General features: G+C 36.8%; 1 protein-coding gene and 1 pseudogene across 2 annotated transcripts in view; one reads left to right on the top strand and one right to left on the bottom strand.

The window, feature by feature from the left end:
- MED13L (mediator complex subunit 13L) overlaps positions 1-21,001 on the bottom strand; it is a 261,135-nt gene that overhangs the window by 141,437 nt on the left and 98,697 nt on the right. The gene's annotated exons all lie outside the window — the stretch shown is intronic.
- On the top strand, positions 800-20,653 carry LOC114509304 (annotated as a pseudogene).

The following is a 21,001-nucleotide window of genomic DNA, read 5'->3' on the forward strand; positions in this document are numbered from 1 at the left end:
CATAATACACAGACAGTAATTCGGAAGTGGAGTTTTGCCTCCCCAAACGAGACATTATGCCTTGCCAAGGGGGAAACTGTATAAATAAGACCATTCACAAGGTAGGAAGCATGGCTCTTGCCCATTCACCTCTCAGGTAGTTGCCAAAACTTCAAAGCACCACTGAGTACAGCATCAATGCTTTTGTCTACAAGATCTCAGAGACTCTAAGTGATCTTGGTATCATTATATCTATGACTTTCCAGGAAACAAATGGGTTTCTTAAACTCACAAGTAACAGTCTAAGCATTTCTTATAAACTATGAAAATCAGAGCCTCCTTCTTTGAAGGTGACCACACTGTACAAGTTTAAGAAAAAAACTAAAAACTCTTTGCCACTCTGAAATAACATAAAAATGTTTCATACTTGCTTCACTATAATTTGGGTGAAGAACAACTATTTTAAAAATAAAACTCCCCAGATTGTGTAGTTTCAATTTTCCACTGCTCATTTCTATGACAATCTGACCAAGAATTTCCCAGTGGGGAGGGGAGATGATATTCTGAAACCTCATTCTCAGAAAAGTAAATATCTTTGATAACATGTCCAGTTTTTCTGAAAATATTAATGAAAAGATAATGACAGCATAAACTGAAAGCCAGTTTTAGAAATGAGCAAGTCAATCTCATCAAAAGGCCAGAAAGGACTTTCTGGAAAGAATGATAAGCATCTTGGAATCTCACTACTTAGCTCTCACACTGAGCTTCAATCTGCAGCCATTTCCCTCTGAGCCAATGCACTTGATGGGTGTGATAACAGATGGATCATTGTATCTGCCAACTTCCTGTGATGTACTGTATGAGGACTGATAATTTAGTAACTACAGAAGTCCTACAACAGACAATGCAAGCAATCCTGGAGTTCGGTAAGTAGCTGCATACAGTCCTTTGACAGTCTACAGGTGCTGAATATATGGATTATTGTACAATGTAAGCTCTCTGCAAGTATCTATGTCACTGTAAAAAAAAAAAAAAAAAAAAAAAAGGGCAGAAACGTAAAACTGCCAAGCTAAGAACTGAATAGAAAAACAGGAAAGAATATGTGTCTTATGTTTCAAGTGGCAATTTTTCCCTTAAAATACATGAAAAATATATATTGCTCAAAAGGTATTATTAGAGTTTCATAACCAGATTAATTAGAAATATCCAGATATACAGAAAAAGTATCAATTGTGGGCTTGGTTTTCAGATTTCACAACTTGGGTAACTAACATTTGGGTGAAAAAATTCTCTGTTGTTAGGAGGATGACTTGGGTATTATGGGATGTTTAGCCACATCTCCGGCACACCCATTAGATGCCAGGAGAACCTACCCTGAATACTGACAGCCAAAAATGTATGCAAATATTGCCAAATGTCCCCAGGGGACAAAATCTCCCCCTGTTCCCCATTCCCCTCTTAGGTACCCAGTTGAGGGGCACTAGAGAAGATAATCTAGAACTGTTATTTCTTCAAGTCTAACGTTTATTTTGGAGGGGACAGAGAGAATATAAGTAAAGGGAGTGATTGATTATGGAAAGTATACACAATCAAACATTATCTACAGAGTGTGGAACAGCTTAAGCACATATCATTAGAAAGAGAAAGGCCATCTAAAGATTCAGAATTAAGAAGACAACTTCCATTAACATAAGAAGTGTGCTTCGTTCTCTCTACAAAACAGAAAAAAAATTCATACTTCTGCTTCAATACAGTGTACAAATGGTACTGATGAAACTTCACAAACCATAATCAAATAAACTGCATTATGCTGGGCACTGATTTACAGAATTGTCAATTTTAAAAGATGCTTAGAAATAAAACATTCTAGGTTTTAGTTTCTGGTTTTAAAAAAAAATCATATTTATGCATATACATATATAAGTGTGTGTGCATGTACATACATTCGAAATCCCAATGTAATCACCTTTTAGAAATATCAGCACCAAATTAAGTATAGCCATGATATTTTACTTGCACATCTCTGGAACCTGCCAAATTTACTCAAGTTATTGAGAAGAGGATAATCTGTCATTTTTGCAGCAACTCTAATGTAATGGCATTCTCTTAATATAAAGCATAAAATCTTTTAAAATATTGTTTTGGGATACTACACAATATTAACACTTGGAGTAAAAGTCTTATAATAAAATTAAGTATGCTATTTGTACATGGAAATGTGGTTCTCTCTCTGCTCATTTCCTTCTGCCTGCTCCTTCTACAATTTCACTACTTGCCAATCCTGACCTACAAGGTGGATGAGAAATGGGGGGGTGGGGGACAGGGACTAACCAGGAGAAATGAATTCAATGTTACTTGCTGCACAGTACAGATTCTGTAATTAGGAAAAATTGTAACTAGAAATTCTTGAAAACCATCAGTAAATCTGGTTTACTATTGATGATATAGGCATAAAAATCGATGAATCCTTGGTAATTTGACAGAAGCAACATAGTGAAGGGGCAAAATTTCCAAATAGCAGAGGTCATTATCACAGCTGAACCAAACCAGAACGACTTCTGGCAGGACCTACAATGGTTTTTCTTTTTCCCATACCTCTCTCTCTTCTTTACTATGTGAGTAGCCTTTGTTTTCAAATTTCCAAAGTACATTCATAAGGCATAGTACTTGACCCTGCAACACTCACCTAGTCAGTCAACATGTCCTAGACCAGAACCCAAAATTAAACCTCTCCCGCTCCTCCTCCCTGCCTGCAGGACTCCTAGTGCAAAGGCTCAATCTAAATGAGAGTAGAAACAGGAGCTCCTAACAATCTGGGACTGCCTATGTATGGAGAGGAGCTAGAATCCCGGCCTATTAGTTCAAGCTAATACTACAACTCATGCTCTGTTCAAGAAACTGGCCTTAGCAGGCTCGGGACCGTGGTGACTAATCTGAGGCCTCTGGATATAGACAGACAAGCCCTCAAGGTCATAGCTCCCCCAGTTTGACACAGTCAATTTCCCAAAGATGGCTGCTGCAACATATCCCATCCCACATGATCTTTCTATATTGTGATGTCGCCCTTCCTCTCAAGTGGTAGGGCCTATGTCCCCTCCCCTGTTTAGGTGGCTCTTTGGAACTGCCTCAACAAACAAAATTTGGTCAAAGTGACACTATTCCAGACTTCAGGTCCAAAGCTTCAGATACTGACAGTCTCCACATCTTGCCTCTTGGAAGGCTCATTTTTGGAACCTAACCACTGAGCTGGAGAGGCCCCATCATCATATGGTTGTTCTGGCCAACTGTCTCAGCTGAGGTCCCAGCCAACAGCCAGCATCAACCACTAGCTATGTGAGTAAAAACAGCTCCAGAGGATATCTGGCCCTAGCCACAGAGTCACTCCCCAGTTTTGGATTTTTTCCAGAAGAGCCCTTAGACATCCTGGAGCACAAACTGGTAGTCCCTCCTTGCTGCTCTGTCTGAAGTTCTAGCCCAGAGTCCATGGGAATGAAAAGAATCGCTGTTTCTGCCACTAAGTTAACTCATCCAGTACAACCACTGCCCCAGGCAGAGAAGATTCAGTACCTCAGTCACAAAAACAAAAACATTGTATTACTTCACACTAGTTTTGCTGTAATATAATCTGAATGATTTAATATTGGGTGATAAATCATTCAGATTGTATTTATCACCCAAAACTGATTTATTATCAATTGATAATAAATCATTAAGGGAGAAGTGGTATATTAATAGTAAAAAAGACTGAATTTTAAAGTCACATGATTTTATTACTAAGCACAATATAAACAAAAATACAGAGATTCAGGGAAACATTTAATTTATAATTTACAACATTAAATATCAATATAGGAAATTTATGAGAAATATTATAACAATAGAAAAGATACTAGGATGGTCTCAGCTCTAACACAAACTGGATATGTGGCTTTAATTCACACATTTATTCATTCTGTGAATATTTATTGTCTATGATGAGCTAGGCACTACTCTAGGGCTTAAAATTTAGCAGTGAAGGGAATATGTGCCTATTTTCATAAAAATTTCATCTTAATCGAGAGGAGCAGATAAAAAAACAATTTTATTTTATAAAATTATTCCAGTCCATGTGAAATGTTACTAAGACAATAAAACTATTGCTACAAAGGTCAGTGGAGGTAGGATTGTGATGTTACTTCATATAACATGATGTGGTAGTTTTAAAACATAACCCTGAATTTTTTGACATTCCTTCCAGTAAGAGGTAGGGTCTGTATCTCTTCCCCTTGAAGCTAGGATTGACTTGTGATTGGGTCAATCAATGCGTGGGATGAAAGTGAAGTCATATAAGCTCTAAGGTTAAGTTAAACAACAGTCATGCAGCTTCCACCTAGTTCACTGGAACACCTTCTCTAAAAGTCCTACTGTATGAAGTCTAACTACCCTGCAGCCACTATGCAAAGGGAAGTCCGAGCAACTTCCAGGGACTCCATTCAGCAGACCCCACGGAGCCTAGCCCTCAGGAGATCCCAACCCTGAATTCAGACAGATGAGTAAAAATGCCTCCAGATGATTCTAGCACTCAGCCATTCAATTGTTCCAGTTGCCCCAGCTAAGGCTTCAGAAATCATGCTGCAGAGACAGACTGTATCTGTGAGTATAATAAAATGTTTGTCATTCACACCAAATTCAGGGTGATTTGTTACACAGCAACAGATACTTGGAATAAGTGACAACAAGAAGACCACTACAAGGAGTAGCATCTGTTCTGAGACCTAATGCTATCAAACTGCCAAACTCAAGAGGATGCAAGAGAAAAGCTGTCCAAAAAGGGAGAAGAGCAAGTACAAATCCTTAAAGAAAGAAGGAACTGAGAGCTATGAGCTAAGTCAGTCAGACGGCTGAAGCAAGATGATGCGGAGTTTTATATGCCTTGATGAGTTACTTAGAAATTATTTTTACTGTATAAGGAAGCCACTGTAATGCTATAATTAGGACAGTTTTCAAAGTATTGCCTGCTGTGTTTCTTGATGTTAAATGAGGTAAAAGAACTAAATGTTATAGTCCTTCAAATCTACCATGCAAAGACTTGGTGTTTCTCAAATTGGGTCTCTAGAAAATCCTGCAGCTCTCCACATTTATCCTGTATTTTCAAAAAACTAAGTAATCTTTTGAAATTAGAGCTTATTTGGGTTCATCCAAATGACCTCATAACTGAATGCCACAAGTTTCAGTGTGCATGCGCTGACGTGTGTACGTATTTCCCCTACAGATTTAGTATATATGAGATAAAGTCACACCAAATGAGGGCCAAATGAAGCTACAGTAAACTGTGTGAAGGAAAGTTTTACAGCAGTTCAAACAGGAGAAAATGATGGAAGAACTGAGTCATCACACCATCCACAGTAGTACAGACAAGCCAAAATGAACAGATCTGTTTAAAAGCAGATATGCCCAAATTCTTGTTATGAGCCCAAAATTACATTTAAGTAAATATCAGGTAGAATACAATGCTATGTTATAAATCTGTATTTTTATTGCTTATACAGTTGTGATATATTTAACCTATAAAATTGTTTCAGTTTTATAATTATTTATGCTGTAAGCATAGGGCATATATTCTAAATCAGTAGTGTCCAGCCAAGTCTCTAAAATGTGTATGTAATAAAATGCTTTCATTAGCAACAGTGAATACAAATTGATGACTTTCACATCATACAATATTAACATATATGTACATTTTCATCAACATTTTATTTTCCTGAATAAACTTAAGATCTCAACTAACCTATGTTAATTATTCTCAATTAGCATAAGCAGAGATAACTGAGGTAAATAACCAAAAGGTAATTATTGTGAAACAATTCTTTATTTTAAGGAATAGTCTTCACCTTCCAACTCTGGTAAAATCTTTTTCACTTTTCAAAGTCTAATTCAAGTACCATCTCTACATACAAATATCCCAAACTATTTGAGCCCAAATTCCTTTGAGAACCTATAAACTCCCAGACATTGTCTACACGATTCACAGGCAGGCTGCCTAACACTGTTAGCTATTTTGTGCATTCTTGTCACCAAGATGGCTGATGATGAGATGACAATGGTGATGGTGGTGGCGGTGTGATGATGACAATGGCAGCAGCTATCATTAACCTAGTGATACTTTAAGTTCCAAGCACAAAATTCACTCTCCATAATAATCTCTATTTTACAGATATGGAAACTGAGGTGACAGGTTTTACGTAATTTTTCAAGGTCACAAAGCTAACAAATGAGCTATATTCAAAAACCCTGGGCCCTGGCTGGCGTAGCTCAGTGGATTGAGCACGGGCTGGGAACCAAAGTGTCCCAGGTTCAATTCCCAGCCAGGGTACATTCTTGGGTTGCAGGCCATAACCCCCAACAACCGCACATTGATGTTTCTCTCTCTCTCTCTCCCTCCCTCCCTCCCCCCCCCATCCCCTCTCTAAAAAATAAATAAATAAATAAAATCTTTAAAAAACAAAACAAAACCCTGGTCTGTTTTTGTAACACTAGTGTTAATCAAAGCATGGGCCTTTGGAAACTCTACAGAATCACAGGGGATGTAAAAATTACATAGAAATTCTCATGTATGCCAAATTACATTAAAATCTCAGGGAGACGTGCTTGAGAATCTACTGGCCAGCTTCTCAAGTATATTCATATCTGAAGGTTGAGAAATACTCTGCACCTAATGCTATTCTGCCTCCATCTAGACTATACTTTGAGAATATGAACAATCTTATACATAGCTCTTCTTTATCTAAAGAATATAGTATTATACCTTGCAAAATAGTAAGAGCTTAATGTAGGTTACCACACTTTTACAATGATATAAATAGAAATAAAAAATTAATTACTCCACAAAATAAATTTTATAAAACACAGTCCCCATTCTATATGTATTTACAGCCAAGACTTAAAAAACAATGATATTTCCATGGTTTAAGGGGTTTTTTTTATATACATATCAAAGTTTGTTGATGTTGTCAGGGATACAGACTGGAGGGCAGGACACGGAATAGGATGGTAATAACATGGAAGGCTGGAAGGAAAAAGATTATAGAGAAAGTGAAAGAACCAAAGACCTCTTGGGTGGTCCCTGAAATTCTCAATGCTCTATTCTGCATGAGAAGCAGAGGCCAAGCTGGAATGCTCCCAAAGCCACAGTGTCTTTTACTGGTTCCATGTAGCTCTAGAGTTTTATTATTCGGTGAGGTGGGTGGTGAGTTAAGTTGCTGTCTTTCCATACCAGACGTTTGTCTGTGGCCGTAAGTATAAATCTGGGGAAACTCAATTAACACATATCTGAACCTTGGTCAAGTCAAAATTCCTTTAAAAAAACATCTGCCATACTGTGACCTAACAGAAAATTGTAAGCAAAGGTTACAAGCTGGCAGTGAAAGGTGTGAACGCTTTATTCTGTAGCATTTCTTTGTTCTGTTTCGTTTAACTACAGTTGAAGGTGTTTCAAGATAACTAAAATCTCTGCCTTAGGATTTTTTTAATACCTAAATTAAAAGGAAAGTGCTTGTGTTTTCAAATGAAACCACCCTTAAATGCCTATTTTACTGGAAACTGCTGAAATCCAGAGCAATTAACACGTTCAGTTAATGGAAGACACCACAAAACCAGAATACCACTGAAGAATATTTCTGGATTTTCTGAATCCACAATGATTACTACCTTAGTTGTAACAAAGGGATAAAAAAAAAAGAATGAGATATAGATGAGACACAGGCTTTTCACCAAAAAACAAAAAACCCAGAAATACAATGACATGCCAAGTCTTCATGCTGCTAAGCGAAGGCCCTCTGAATCAAGAATATCATAGAGCATGTTTCTCAAATTTTAACTATGCCAACATTTCAAAGTTTGAAGAAAGGGGACTGTCTACAGTGCCCACTATCTTAGTGACTGTATAAACTAAAAGATAAAGCAGATAGTGATTCAATGAAGATTAACAAAAACTTGGTAGGTTTTCCAAATTACACTCAGTAGGAAATAATGTATCACAATGCAGATTCTCCATTATTTCAAAGACGGATATCACAATCTCCACAGAAAATATTGCTTGTTGGTGGTCAGTATTATAATCCCACCAAGGGGGTCCCAGTTCATAACAGTTTGTCATTTGAAGTCAAAGCTAAAATGTTTTGTTATGCTTACCTTTTTCTAAGAAAAGATAAATGACTCTTCTACAGTTACCATAAAATGTTACTTTGTTTAATATCTTCTCAATCTGATTTAAGACTCCTTAAGGTTAGAGAACATGTCTTTCATCTCTTTTATTTCATACAGTACCTAGCACAAGATAATATCCTTACTGTGTATTTAATAGATGAATAGATGGATGTGAATTGTTCCAGTTTCCAAAGATGACAGAACCTTAAAACAATTTTTATAACTCAGCTAGGAACAAAATTATCACAAAAAGAAAAAGTGTGAAGTGAACAAAAAGCATACTCCCTTCCCTTTTCTAGCATGCTCTATCCTCCTTATCCTACTTTTATTTCCTCAAAGCATTTATCACCATCTGACATACTATATATTTATATGTGCTCGTCTGTCTCCTCACCCCTTCCCCCACTAGAATGCAGGCTTAATAAAGGCAAAGATTTGCTTGCTTTCTTTGAGGGCTACATCCCCAGAACACTCCCTGGGATACATTAAACATTCACTAAGTATCTGCTAAATCCATCTTCAGAGTTCATTAATGATGTTCTTATTTTTTTATAGCATCATCTATTTAGAGCTCTTGTTTTACATTAGCAAATGATTACAGAAGTCTTACAGATATATATATGCATGTAAACAAAAATCATTTCATCCCTCATGAAATGCAGGTGTCTGGAGAAGGACATGTTTGAGAGAGCAAGCCATCCCAGTTGCAACTAATCACAAAAAAAAAGAACCCAGAAAAGCAGACAATTACTAAAACTGGTCTGAAACCATAATTTTCAATAACAAGTGGTCATCACTAAAGTAAATGTGCAGCAGCAAAGATCCGAACTCAGCACTGACTTGGAAAACAGTACTAACACTATTCCTGCAACATCTTAATTAATTTTGGCTATGTTTCTACCTAGTGTTCCTCTTATGCAGCAAAAAAAAAAAAAAAGGGGGGGTGTTAAAATGATACAGTCATCACATTTTAATCTAATTGCTTTTTAAATGCTTATCTTCCTTGTTAGACTCTAAGTTCCTTATCTTGGGGGGCTGTATCTGTTGTCCTGTTTGCTTCCTTCAGCCACTAAGTATTTCATTATTTGCTTACTTTTTTTAAACCTGTCCTCTAGCAGTCAGAACCATAATTGTAAGGGCAGAGAGACAAGGGGCTCTGAGCACAACAAATAAGTATTTGTTGAACTGAAGTCAATACCCAGATCAAGATGCCAGTAAAATTAATCTTCAACCTACAACCTTATTGCTAGCTAATTCAATTATCATTAAATATCCATACCAGAAACCTAATATGAAGGCAATTTAAAAAAGCCTCAATTAATCTGTTAACATTGTTTCAAATTAATATTAAAACTATGCATAACCAGTTATTGTAATTATATAAATGAATGGCTATAAACATTAGGTGGCAGTAGCAGTACACAGCATTAAAATCCTGAAACTGATTTTTATATACTCATATGTAGAAATCTGATCCGTAAGTGGAATTATACAAATAGTCCCACATATAAAATGGGTAAAAGGAACTGAAAATATAACAAAACATAAAAGTAACAGTCTCTTTGTACCCAGATTTTCCCAATGACTTCTATAATAAAATAATTGAGTAATATCAAAAAAGCAATGGCAATTTCTATAAATGTAGTCAAACTTTTGCTTTATACTTGCTCTCTCACATACCACACATCCAAATTGCCAGCTCTTACCTTAAAATTTTACCATTTACCATCCTCACCATTTCCACCACCACCAGGGTTTGCCTGGATATTACAACAGCTTCCCTCCTTCTGTGCCTTCCTCTCCCCTTCCTATCCCCAACACGGTCTACTCTCCACACAGTAGCTAGATAGATCCTTTAATAAAGTCACCTCACTTCTCTGTTCAGAACCCTGTAATGGCTTCCCCACTCAAAGAAAGGTTCTATGGTCTTCAACACCCTCTGTGAACTGACCCTAACATACCCTACCCCAAATTCGCCCCTACTCTTCCCCACGCTCTTTCTACCCCAGACATAGTACATCATCAGGTCAACAAGCACTCTCCACCGCAGGGCCTTTGCATTTGCTGTACTCTTTCTGGTATGATCTTCTGAAAAAAGAGCCATCAACATGGTTTTCCCTGTATCTTCTTCAGGTCTGTGCTCAAATGCCACCTGGATCAGTGAGGCTTTCTAAGCCCACTCCACTTAAAACAGCAACCATACTCCTCCTTCGCTGCTTCATTTTTCTCCACAACACTAAGCAGCATGTGATATACTTAATTTTATGTGTTTACTCCTTTCCTGGAACTTGAAGTCCACAACAATCAACATTTTAGTACGTTTTCTTCACTTTTTTTATTCCCAGTGCCTGGTAAGTGGTGGCAATTAAATATTTGTCAGTAAATGACTCTATTATCAAGCAAGCATATAGCAATAGTTGTATAGCTGTTCCTTACTCTAGATAAAAGACATTAAAAGTTCAAGACTATTACTGATTTACTGTTTTTTAAGTTCAAGTATGCACAATTCATGTGTGCATATATATAAAAATAAAGTTCCACTTTTACAATAGATATATTTTAAAGCAATGTGAGTGAAGTCAAGTGTGTTACAGTGGCCATATTAATATGTTAGAATTACATATTTTAAAAATTAGAACTATTTTTACAGTGTCTTTACATATTAGAATTGGAAACAATCAAGTTCTTCCTTACAGTCAGATTAAACAGGTGAATTCACAACTGCCTACTGTATTTTATCTTATCTACCAACAAGCTTTGTGGGTTCAGGCTCTGCTGGCTTCAAAGCGAAAAAGAATTACAGGTTTGCTCCCTGCCAAGTGACTCTACAATCAGTGTTGATTGCTTAATTCTGAACTACATGAGTAGCTAACCACTGATTATGAAATGCCCAGATTTATTTTATTTTCCTTACTGTTTACACACTGTAGAATAAACGTTTGGGCAAGCAATAGAAATACCAAAGAACCTCAAGAAACAGAGGCAAAATATAATACTCCTCTAAAATTCTCACATGTCCTTTGTCTGGATGATCAGCACTATGATTAACCTCCTAGAAAGCAACTTAGAAAGCATTTAAAGTAAACACATATGTGAAAAAGGCATCACTGTCACTTCTTAATTGTAAAATGTGACAAGAGTATTTTATTCACATAGCACACTTGTACATGTTCCAAAGAAAAAGTCATAAAATTGCTTGAAAAAGGTTCTTGTTTTTGTTTTTCTTTGTATTGTTTTGTTGTTCTCTCGGAGGGGGGAGATACAGAGCATGAGGAGAAATTTTAGAATTTATCAATGCTAAGTATTTTTCTGCCTTCCTCGGTGTCAAACTAAATGAGGCCACTAAATGTGCTACTCTGACATACCAACGTACACAAAAAGTTATCATGCCGCAGTTGATGCATATGACAAATGAAATACAACACAAAATTACTTCCTGGTCACAAATTAACTAAAATGAAACAATGATCACCGGAGTCCTGGAAATTTAGGCACATCTTTACTTCTTTCAAGTTGACTTAGAGAGATCTCAATTACAAATGGGTTGTGTTCCAAAACTTTATTTGTAAATCACTGACTTGGAATTCAAAACTTTGTTCTACAGAAACATTAAATACATCAGTTAGGTTCCCAGCTTGTCCATAACAGCTGATATTACCTTAATTTACACTTCTACTTGGGAACTGACTGACCTCCATTCTTCTCTGAGACCCCCTTCTTCTAAAATGTTTCAATTAAATTGTGCATTAAATGATTTAGTGGTCTAAGGTACATATAAAACCACCATGCTTGCTATATACTGCTATGAAAACAAACAAACAATCTGCAGGGCAAGGCAAGAAAAGAAGAGAAACCGAAAATGCTTTCTTTTCTTCACATCTCAGTAACAGGGTAGACCAGGGGTGTCCGACCTTTTGGCGTCTCTGGGCCACACTGGAAGAAGAAAAGTTGTCTTGGGGCACACATTAAATACACAAACACTAATGAAAACTGATGAGTTAAAAAAAGGTTTTGAGTAAATTTACAATTTTGTGTTGGGCCACATTCATACCCATCCTGGACCTTCACTGTGTTCAATGTTCGTGTTTATAAATGGGACATAAAGTTACAAATACTAAATCACATAAAATGAGTATACAAAACCTATTTCCAAGAAAATCATAGTGATTTGTACCTTTATAAAAACAGAAGACCACACACGTACATACACCTCCTTCAAATTCCCAATTATGTAGCCAATGCTACAGAACTTAAATAAAAGCCAGGTGGCTGCACAGAGCCACAGGACAGGCACATGTGCAGCTTATCTTTGCTTGCCTTTTCCTTCGCCCCTGGGTTCCACATGCCACACACAAGAAAGGGTGCTGAATGAGCTGAGCAATTCTTGCTGTTCTACTGTCCCAAAGGTTTAACTCATCATTTGGAAGTGCTCATACCATTATTCCATTTAAATTAATGTTTGACCATAAACTTTCCTGATTCCTAAATCAAATTCAGAATCAACAAGGCCACATTGTCATGTAGGGTAAGAAAGCAAAGTTGGTGCTCAAGTATTCCTGAAAATCCCCCTATTTCCTGCCCTCTACTGTCCCAAAGAGCTCAGCTCCCAATATCCAACACTAAGAATGATTTTAAATTCCATTTCTGAGATTCTGGGTGATCCCAACACTGAGTTTGGTCTGAGAATCTTTATCCCAAATCTATTTTCACATATACACACAAAAATCCTTAAAGGAGAGAACCTACTCCAAAACATGGTATTTTTGCTTAAAGCATTCTTAACATGTATTCTTTATGTTAATGGTTAAGCAATTTGGCTCATATAACTTAGCTACTGTACTTTTCATTATGAATACACTATGAATGAATGGTCTCTAAAGCTCCAACTACTTCATGTAGAGATGTTTAAGAATTAACTGAGATATCTAAATGCACAGAGAACAGTGTCTCTGGAAGAGAGTAAATGCACATAAAAAACTGTGATAGTCTATGCACATTAAGTAGTCTGACTGCTGCATGCTAACATATCTCAGGGATTTCGTTATTTGCTCTGTACCAGTCAACTTCTGCGCTCTACCGCTTCAAGCTGCACTTCATGGCATCAATGCAGTGCTTCTGCCCTGTAGTTGCCCCATTTAACTCATCCCATTACACTTACAAAGGTAGTTACGTGTATCTACCACGACACCCAGATAAGGTGTCAAACAACACAGCATTGCAGAGGACATCTCTGTACATTAAATTCATATTATAACTCTATTATCTTCATATGGTCATTTAAATAAAATTGGTTTATCACCATCATCTACAGATCAACAAATTAATACCTGTCTGAATCAAGGAATCCTGACAACTAACCTCTATGCACATCACTGTGTATCCTTTAAGAAAGGGAAACAAGTTCTGGCTGGTGTGGCTCCATGGATTGAGTGCTGGCCTGTAAACCGAAGGGTCACAGGTTCGAGTCCCAGTCAGGGCACATGCCTAGGTTGCAGGCCAGGTCCCCAGTATGGGGCACACAAGAGGCAACCACACATCAATGTTTCTCTCCCTTTCTCCCTCCCTTCCCCTCTGTCTAAAAATAAATAAATAAAATCTTTAAAAATATATAAATAATAAAAGGAAAGGGAAACTATAGTATATATACAAAGATTTCCTTATCACAGGCTGAAAAACAACTTTAGATGGATTTTCTGGAGCTGAGTCCCAGGGCAGTTGCATGCTTGACCTGGCTCACCTTTTGAAGTTCCCTTCCAGCCCTGAGATTCTTCTATGTTCTCTCCTGCTGCTATGTGGTTTTCAAAGTAAATGCCGTATAGTAGTTCCTCAGTAACTGTTTAGAGTAGTTTACCAATTAGTCTAGGCTTACTGAAGGAAAACTTGAAAAATTCCCAACACAATAGTAAGAAGTTTTAACAGCAGGTTCCAGAATCTCTGCAATAGTTAAACAATTCAGTAAATAAGAAAAAAAAAATCCTTTCCTATTTGTGACAAGAGAAGTTTTTAAAAGTGCTAGCAAGAAAATTACTCTAAATTTTGATTAAAATTACTTTAAATTCTCTCAATAGCACCAACTCAAGAGTGGCAATAGTCTAAGTATAGACAAAATGTATCAAATATTTACCTATTACAACAAAGATGACTTTCAAATATTTATGGTGTGCCTACTATGTACAAGAAGGTATTATTAGAGAAATAAGAAAAATAGTTACACCCCTGGGCCCATACCCTTAGAGACAATAAGACATATATCCATTTAAACAATATTCAACAACTATTTACTATGCAAATGCTGCACTTATTTAAAAAGCTTGTACTATAGAAAAAGAGTGGTTAATGCAATATAATACAGATTTTGACAAAAATGAAGAAAAGGTAGTCAATCAAAGTTATCAAAAACAGTTTTTCCCTTTTTCTACTAGAAATGTAAAGAATAGCCTTTTTCTACTAAAGCCCTAATATCATTAATCATTTCACATACTAAATGCAGCACTTCACTTCAATACATTTGTCAAATTTGGCAACACAAAACTGATTCCTTAATCTAAGAAACTACCCTATTAATATTATTGGTGTTGAAGAACATGAAATCATTAAATACACTGCTAAAAGATGGATTTTTTCAAGCTGCCAGGAGTGATTTAAGTGTTAAAAGTCATTTGTTTTCATTCACTCGCATGTACGCAGATACACACATATTCATTTATTTGATTACATGGAAGTTCAAGAGAGAAAGAAAAAAGTATTAAAGGAACTCCAGTTATTTATTTAATTTCTCAGTGTGCTAGTAACTCTCAACTCTTCCCTCTACAATTATACTTGTTTTATAAAAGAATACTACATACATTTTTATGGAATTATGCAATAAAATTATTTACATAATTTGTTGCTGGTGAAGCTTTAAAAATGTGGACTACATTTCTCTCCTACAAAATGAGGAGAGCTACCACAGGCAGCTCAAAAAGAGAAAAAGAGGGAATAAAGTCTGAAAAATTCTTATGTCAATAGCAAAAAAGTGCTTTATATAGTGACCACTTAAAAATAAAATAAGCAAAGAAATGATGCAACAGGTTGACGATCTGTACCAAAAACTTGTTTGCTTATTTATTTATGTCTGCTTATTAACCTGCTCTGCATTTGTACCTAAAGCCACCTGGGTTTTAAAATATATGTAATCATATATTTTAATATATAATACTATATAAAATATATAATAATAAAAGCTTATTCTGATTTTGTTATCTTGGGTAGAGGACAGAAAAAGGAAGGGGAAGTACTGGAATTTACGGGACCTTCTTGAGAAGGTAGAGAACTGAATACACTATCTATCTAGCCAATCAATACCACATTTTGAAATATTTTACTCCCCATCAGCTTCCCATAAAAATGTGTTCCAAATTTACTGCCTTTGATCCATTCTTCTCACTATTTCCCGTTATCTTGATAAAACATGGCTCTGATCATGTCGCTCCATTGTTTAAAATTTTTTTACTACCTAAAAATAAAGTTCAATGATCTTAGAACTGTTTTTCTTTTCCCCACCTATTTGTTAGGTTTTCTCTGGGTGCCTCCTTCTGTCTGTATGTTCCCACCCACTAGCAAGTCACTTTAGAGACTTTAAACATACCCTATACACTCACACTTTTGTTCATGTACTGTACCACGTACCTGGAATGGGACACCTTGCTCCCATCTTTGCTAATATGCCATGCTTTCCATAAAACTTCCCTCATATTCCTCAAATGAGATTAATTTCTCTCTCTCCTGACTTCTCAAGACATTCTTGATTATGCTTATGTTACAAAACTTGTCATGTCTTATCATATATCATAGTGAGCTATATATTGTACAATAAGTATAATACACTCCTATAAATCAAAGGATCATCAAAGGAGCTGCCCAGAATTTGGCAATCATGTCCTATTGTTAAATATGCACCCCTAAGAACTCTAAAAAAGAAGTCCACATATTTCAGATAATCCATAAATATGTTTGGTTCATCTGTGATTCTATCTGTGACCCATGTTTTCACTTTTTAATTTTCATTTGACAAAGAGAGCTAGCTTTATGAATTAGAGCACAGGTATGTCCAAACAGTCCAATGGTTTGTGACTGAATAAATAAGCAACTTAAAGATCAACATCTGATATTTGTGAAAGAAGTTTTTAAATGCCAGATTCTCCAACTCTATTTGATTAACTCTATTATTACCTGTTTTTCAGACCTTGAAAAACAGGTAATAATCCAAATCAGGAAAGAGAGACATTAAGGAGACAGCGGACAACAGAGAGGACCCAAGCAGAGGAAACAACATGAAGAAAGGCACAGAGATAACAGGCAGTGAGGACAGTTTACCTAAGAGATGAGTGAGTGGGAAATGTTAGGTTCCTTTCATATGTCTCCATAGAGCCTGGAACTAGCTGGCAATAAAATAAAATAAAGTGGCAAATGGATGAGAAAATACGCTTCAAAGGAGTAAAGGTGGGGGGGGGGTAAAAGGGGTAAGAGGAAGGTAGAAAGAGTAGGGGAGAGAGATATAACAGTTCTTTTTTGGCCTCTGATCATTACACTTTTAAAACTGACTAAAGTAGTGACATAAATTGACTATAGTAGCGACATAATTGACATAAACTGACTATAGTAGTGACTCATTTCCCTTGAATTGGATTATATGCCCCCCAAAAAACCCTAACTTTATATATTTAATAAATGTGCACATGGAGAAACTTAGCTGTCAAAAAAATGGCTCTAACTGCAAAAACCTTTGCAAAGATCTAATTGGAATCAGAGATGATGCTGAGATCGCTGCTGTACCAGTATGGCCTTAAGCCAAACCTCTCATTCTGGCTGACCATGCAGCCTGTGTCACCAAACATTAACTTCACACAACACGCAACAAGCCACCAAGTGTCTAGTCCTCTTGTGTCTGCCTAAGGCCAGATCCTACCTTCACTTACACTAGAACCAGCTTATCAACTAGACACATGCTCAACCCTAACAACTTAACATGCTCAAATTATTAAAATGAGGTATTGAAAAGAAATCTGAGAAGGCAAAAATAAGGTGATTTCTAGTCTTCTTATCAACAACTAGATATTGTCATCATTTAGTAAACTAGATTTCTAGAATAAGTGAGGTGAGAAAGCCTTAATTCACCGGGCTGGCACCCCACATCTCATACAATCAGGCCCAAGCATCCATCCTGGTCTCATCTCCTGCTCTTCCTTTAATGTACCTCTACTCTCCAGCTAAATTTCACTGACCCCCCCTCTCCACATAAGTTTTGCTGATGCTCAGAATCATCTATTATTTCTCTGACCTCCCACAGAATTAAAGCACACTGCTCTCCCACTGGTAATTTCCTAACTTTTATTGTTAAATGTTTGCTGGACTCTAAGGCCAGGAAGATAGTGAAAACTTACTTTATAGATGGGCACTTAAGAATAATGGAAATACATAAGCTTTGAAATTAGGTAGATCTAGATTTGAAAGCCAGATCTGCTGCTTTCTGGTTGTGAGTCTTAGGCAGGTCTTTACCTCTTTCGATCCAAGTTTCCTTTTTCAACCTGTATCACTATTAACTGCTCTGAAAATCAGAGCTAATATATGTAAAAGCATCTGGTACTATCCTAGACCCACAGTAGGGACCTAATATATGGTAGTCATTACTGTTATTCAACTTTATACTTCCTCTGCTCCACTCCCCACAGGTCCAACATATCACCTTACTGTTAAAAAAAAAAATGAGAAACTAAAGTCGTAAGAATAAACTGGGTCCATAATTTAAATTTCATTTTAGACTTACGGCAACCAGAATCACCTGGAGGGGCGGGGGAGGGGATGTTTGGTTATAACACTATTATTCAAAAGAAATGTGTATTAAAGAGGTCTTCATTAAGAAGCCAATTTTCATACATAATTGGTTAAGAGATCAGAAATGTCTTAAGTCACTATAGAAATGTTAGAACTGTTAAATGCTTCAAGTGAAAATGCTTCAATTAAAACAAATATTTTTAAAAGGAATCATGAAGAAACTACATTAGGAAGAGGTAATGACAGAAATTTAGCAATAAATATATACAGTGGAATTCCTTTGTTACATTGACTTTGCAATAAAACACAGTGAAACTGTATTATAAATGGCCTTTAGGAAAATGTGAGTGTAATATACCCTATTGAGTGGCTGAACCTGAGCATCAAGAAGCCACATTACAACAGATCTAATTGCAGGAACAAATCTACAGCAAATTTTAGAAAATTAGAATTAACCAAAATGTCAGAAAACAAAATGATGCCTTCTGCCTATAGTGGCTGTAACAGGAGCCAGGCACAACCATGTATGCTATTATTAGCATTCACGAGGGTGAAAGTTAAAGGCAAAAACACGGAGACAGAGAAGCAAGAGGTAATGCAGGTCTTTCAGAAAGACATTTCCTAGCTCTAAGGACACTCAAGTGCATTAACACTCAGTTTCTATTCCTTATGCTTTCTCAACTCTATACTGCTATGTGCCTCCTTCATTTTGCCCAGGACGTCCGAATGTCAAATTCTCTTTAGTTGGACCATTCAGATACCATCTCCTCCCACTCCCCTATACACTCAATTAAAAGCAGTCCCTCTCCCTTCACTACCTTGAAGCACTTCCACCTCCATCTTAAATGGAGTGTATTTTGTCTCACGAAGGTTCTCTCTCCCTTACTGGATTATAAACTTGCTATGAACAGAATGTTCTTATAAAGCCTCAAAACGGTTGTGAAAAGAGTAAATATTCAGTATATGTCTGACGAATGAAAGAGAAATAAACATTTTTCAAAGTCGGAAATTATTTTTAGCATTCTTGTTCTAGCATAATCATATTGTTTCCGTATCTAAATAAACTTTACTAGCAACAATGGTTCATACCTTTCTAACATGAGTGCGATAATAAAAAGATACTCGTGTGTGTATGTGTGTGTGTGTTGCTCTGCTGGGAAATGGGTGTTTAAACTGTCACAGTCTGTCTGCAGGTACGTAAAGTTTCCTCAACTTCCAGCATGTGTCTACCCCTCAAAAAATGCAAGCTACATTTTATACCTCAGGGACTTCCTACTCTTTTGCCCTCTTCTTGCCACTTACCCTGTCCTGGTCCCTCAGAAAGCAGAAGGGTATCCTAGGTAAGAATTTGGAGTCACAGGACCCACTCTTTTTAAAACCCACTGGTACAGAAAAAAGAGGGGAAGGAGAGAAGGTTGTTCAACATCAAAAAACACCTAAGAGCAATAAGCAAACAAAATGTGTGAACAGAACAATGTGGTTATATAAAAAAATGCTCTAATTTTTTAAAGATGCATACTGAAATAAGAAATTTCATCATTTACAGCCATTGCAGTACATTGAGCACCACAGAGACAGCGCTGAGGCAAGCGCAAGCCGGGCAGGCACTGGATGACTCTGTGCTCGCTGAGGAAAAGTAATTAAACACGCGCAAAGGAGACCCTGCGAAGCCCGAGAGGCAAAATGTCATCATATGCTTTCTTTGTGCAAACTTGCCGGAGGAGCACAAGAAGAGGCACCCAGATGCTTCAGTCAACTTCTCCAAGTTTCCTGAGAAGTGCTCAGAGAGGTGGAAGACCATGTCTGCTAAAGAGAAAGGAAAATTTGAAGACATGACAAAGGCGGAGAAGGCCCGTCATGAAAGAGAAATGAAAACTTATATTCTTCCTAAAGGGGAAACAAAAAAGTTCAAGGATCCCAATGCACCCAAGAGGCCTCCTTCAGCCTTTTTCTTGTTTTGTTCTGAGTATCGCCCAAAAACCAAAGGCGAGCATCCCGGCCTATCCACCGGTGATGCTGCAGAGAAGCTGGGAGAGCTGTGGAACACCACTGCTGCAGATGGCAAGCAGCCTGACGAAAAGAAGGCCGCTAAGCTGAAGGAGAAATATGAAAAGGATACTGCTGCATACCGAGCTAAAGGAAAGCCTGATGCTGCAAAAAAGGGAGTTGTCAAGGCTGAAAAAAGCAAGAAAGAGGAGGAGGAGGAAGATGATGATGAATAAGTTCGTTCTAGTGCAGTGTTTTTCTTTGTCTATAAAGCATTTAACCCCCCCTGTACACAACTCACTCCTTTTAAAGAAAAAATTGAAAGGTAAGGCTGTTTAAGATTTGTTTTTAAACTGTACAGTGTCTTTTTTTGTATAGTTAACACACTACCAAATGTGTCTTTAGGTAGCCCTGTCCTGGTGGTATTTTCAATAGCCACTAACCTTGCCTGATACAGTATGGGGGTTGTACATTGGCATGGAAGTTTAAAGCAGGTTCTGGTTGGTGCACAGCACAAATTAGTTATGTGTGGGGATGGTAGTTGTTTCATCTTCAGCTGTCTCTGATACAGCTTATACAAAATAACTGTTGTTCTGTTAACAGAATACCACTCCGTAATTGCAAAAAAAAAAAAAAAAGTTGTAGCTGTTTTGTTGACATTCTGAATGTTTCTAAGTGAATACAATTTTTTATCAAAAAAGCAATTTCATTATTTATAAGACTTGTTTTAAAACTTTCATGAAAAAAATTTATAAGGCAAACCTGGCAAAGGTGAGCAGTATGTGCAGTGTTCGGTATAATATCTACCTAGCTTTTCAGCGGTTTCAAATTTTTCATTAAAGGGGATAAAAAGAATTTTAAAAACTGAAAAAGAGAAACCTCAGTCTGTGAAACCTGAATTCCAGCTCCAGCTAAATCATGTATTGTACAGATAGAGCTAAGTTACTAAACCACTGTAAGCCTTAGTTCATTTGTTTAAACAAAAAATGACAATAATACAAACATCGAAGAGTTGTTCAAAGATTACATTGCTATATAA

The sequence above is a fragment of the Phyllostomus discolor genome, chromosome 13 (assembly GCF_004126475.2).
Source record: "Phyllostomus discolor isolate MPI-MPIP mPhyDis1 chromosome 13, mPhyDis1.pri.v3, whole genome shotgun sequence".
NCBI classification, from domain to species: domain Eukaryota; kingdom Metazoa; phylum Chordata; class Mammalia; order Chiroptera; family Phyllostomidae; genus Phyllostomus; species Phyllostomus discolor.